Genomic DNA, 2,853 nt, shown 5'->3' on the forward strand with positions numbered 1-2,853 from the left:
AAATTAATGGTTTCTTTGAGTTTATAGTCAAAATATAGTCCAATAAAATCCTCACAGCATTGATTGTTGATTTAAAAAGCAGTGGGCCAAGTTTGGAACCTGGAGGAACGCCTGGAGCAGATTTTAGTTCGTTTGGTTGATTTTTCTCCATTTTCTGATTATTCTGTTGAAAACCGTCTTCAGGTCCGTCCATTCAGATTCTAACGTCCAAACGTTCCCCAGAGGACCCCGAGTCGCCTCGCCTGCTGGTCTGCCTCCTGGAGGGGCTGACCTCGCCCCGGCAGCAGGTCCTCTGGTGGGTCGATGACACGCCGCTGACATCATCAGGCGCCAAGGGGCCGTGGACGAAGTCAGACTGGGGCTACAGCGCCACCTCGGTGTGGGAGGTGTCAGCCTGGACGCCCTGGTCCTCCTACTGGTGTGGAACGATCCAAAATGGCGGAGTTTATAGACGGAGAGTCTGCTCAGAGGACTGACCGCTGCCGGCTGCCATCTCCTGAAATCTGAAATTATTAACTGTGTGGATTAGACGATAGAGTCAACATAAAGTGGAGTTTTAAGTTTTTACTCATCAGGAAATAAAAATGATCTGGTTTTCACCAAGTCCTGAACCAATTTCAGCAGCAAAAACACAAAAGGTCACAGAGAAACCCCAAATCCCCAATCACCATAGTTCCACCACCGTGCGTGACAGCTGGCACGTCTGCTGACATGTTGCGTTTGGTTTTCTGGAAATATGCCACTAACGTATCTGAGACGGAGAGCTCGGGCTTTGATGAATTTATTTGAACGTTGGCAGCTATGGATAATTTTTCTCTTAGTAGAAAAAAATAAATCACTTGTTTGGAAGTCTAAATATTTAGTTTGAAGCTAAACATTTAGCTGACATGCTAATTCTCTTTCTGATCACCAGAAGTGGACGATCAAAACCACAGCTGTGTCTTGCAAACCTTTATATAATCACATAATTATTTAATTTATTAATGTCAATGTTTCCAACTAAATATTTAACTAGCAAGCCAATTGTTTAGCCTCAAACTAAATAAGTCCGAAGCTAAATATTTAGCTTGAAGCTAAATGTTGGTGAAATTTTAATTGGTGAACTAAATAATTAGGTCTAAATATCTGAACATTTTGACAGGTGAAATATTTGCATAACTATTTAGGTCTCTAACTAAATATTTAGATTGAAACTCATTTATAAATGAATGGAAAATAAAGCTTTGTTTTTCCTCGTATAACCAACCATATAACCAACTTATTGCTGTTAATCTTTGACAGCATTATGGAAAAAATTACATTTTTTATTTTTCCATCACTGATCGAAAACAAACCCGGAGTGTTGCCATGATTCTTTCACACACATTTGAGAAATCCTTTAATCTCCATGGCAACCATTCAGCTCTGGTGGACCTAGCCCCGCCTTCGAGGCGAAGCTCCTCCCCCACTCAGCTCCTTCAGACTAGCCAGCAGCAATTAGCAAACATCTGCTGAGCTCGTAATAGGAGCTCCTACTCAGTGCAACGCTGTAAAAACGTTAAAGGGTTAATAGAGGAGCCATGTTGGGATGACTTCCTGGAGGCGGAGCTTCAGAAAGAGCAGGAGTTTCTTAAAGAAACAGAGGCCCAATTCCAAGATGCTAAATCAGGAAATATTTCTTTTGTGCATTTTGTGTTTACTGGTGTTGAATTTGACTCGTATTTAAATTGGTTTAATGACCTGAAACGCTTCAGTGTAACAAAGACATTAAAAAAAAAAGGAATCAGGAACGGCGCAAACATTTTTTCACACCACTGAATTATTATAATTACCATTATTGCTCATTTTGCTACTTTTGTAACATTGATGCAGCTTCTGTTTGGCTCTGACTGTATGTGATTTCATGGAAAAGAACAATAATAATTGGTTTTGGATGTGAATAAACTGAACTGATGGTGTTTAAAGAACCCGAGAAGCAAAACAGGTGATTTCTATCAACTGATCTTTACTTTTACACCTGAAACATCCTGCAGGATTCAAACCTTCTGCTCCTTTTATTTCATCTGATATGACCAACAGAAGGTAAATAATACATGCAGAGATACACATGTAACAGCTCACACTGTTACACTGCCACTTATATGCGTGTCGTTCTTCAGATTTTAAAAGAAATGCACATTTTTACTCATCAAACACAAAACAAACAGTGTTTACAGTTTAGCCCCGTTTGGTCGACAGATAGAAGCAAAAATATTCATGTTTTTACAGAAGAGTATAGATGTTGGTCTAATGTACAGCAACATGCTTTGACTGGGTTTGGTTCACACACAGACGCACCTGTTCAGGTGTCCAGGTTCATGCAGCAGTGACACAAACAGGCTCTGTTCTCACCGGGGGGTTTAAAGAGGAACCGAACCGGAAACGTCCAGCTTTACGACCTGAAGCTGCTCAGGAGGTCGAAGTGTGACTGAAACATGGAATAAAAACATCTTCATCAGAGCGAAGAGCAACCAGAGAACACGGATCCCCTTCACATGATGTAGTTCAGACATTTTTAGATTTTAGTTTTGCCCTCTGGACATAACATTCTGCATTTTTCCTCATATGGTGACGCCTGTTGGGTCATTTTTATTCTTCAAGCCGAAGCTTAAAAGAAAACATTTTCATCGCCTTCGGGGAAATGTGAGTGTGGAGGTTTGGTTCCTCTTTAAATAAAAAGTTTGTCCTTTGATGGCAGGTTTATATACGGCAGCTGAGACAGAATCAAGAAGAATAATCTGAATAAAAAACAAAACGGAGATATTTTCCATTCGGAGTCGTCTTTCAGCAGGTTAACAGCTGTGGTGAGGGAACTGAGGGAACTGAGGGAACTGA

At 40.7% G+C, this 2,853-nt stretch overlaps 1 long non-coding RNA gene across 1 annotated transcript in view; it reads right to left on the bottom strand.

The window, feature by feature from the left end:
- Positions 1-1,964: 1,964 nt before the first annotated feature.
- The window catches only part of LOC108166229 (uncharacterized), a 5,612-nt gene continuing 4,723 nt past the window's right edge, over positions 1,965-2,853 (bottom strand). Inside the window, exon 2 of the long non-coding RNA XR_001776522.1 lies at positions 1,965-2,446. This is a non-coding gene — a long non-coding RNA (uncharacterized LOC108166229). The remainder of the gene's footprint in view (positions 2,447-2,853) is intronic.

Source organism: Poecilia reticulata, linkage group LG4, assembly GCF_000633615.1.
Source record: "Poecilia reticulata strain Guanapo linkage group LG4, Guppy_female_1.0+MT, whole genome shotgun sequence".
NCBI lineage: Eukaryota > Metazoa > Chordata > Actinopteri > Cyprinodontiformes > Poeciliidae > Poecilia > Poecilia reticulata.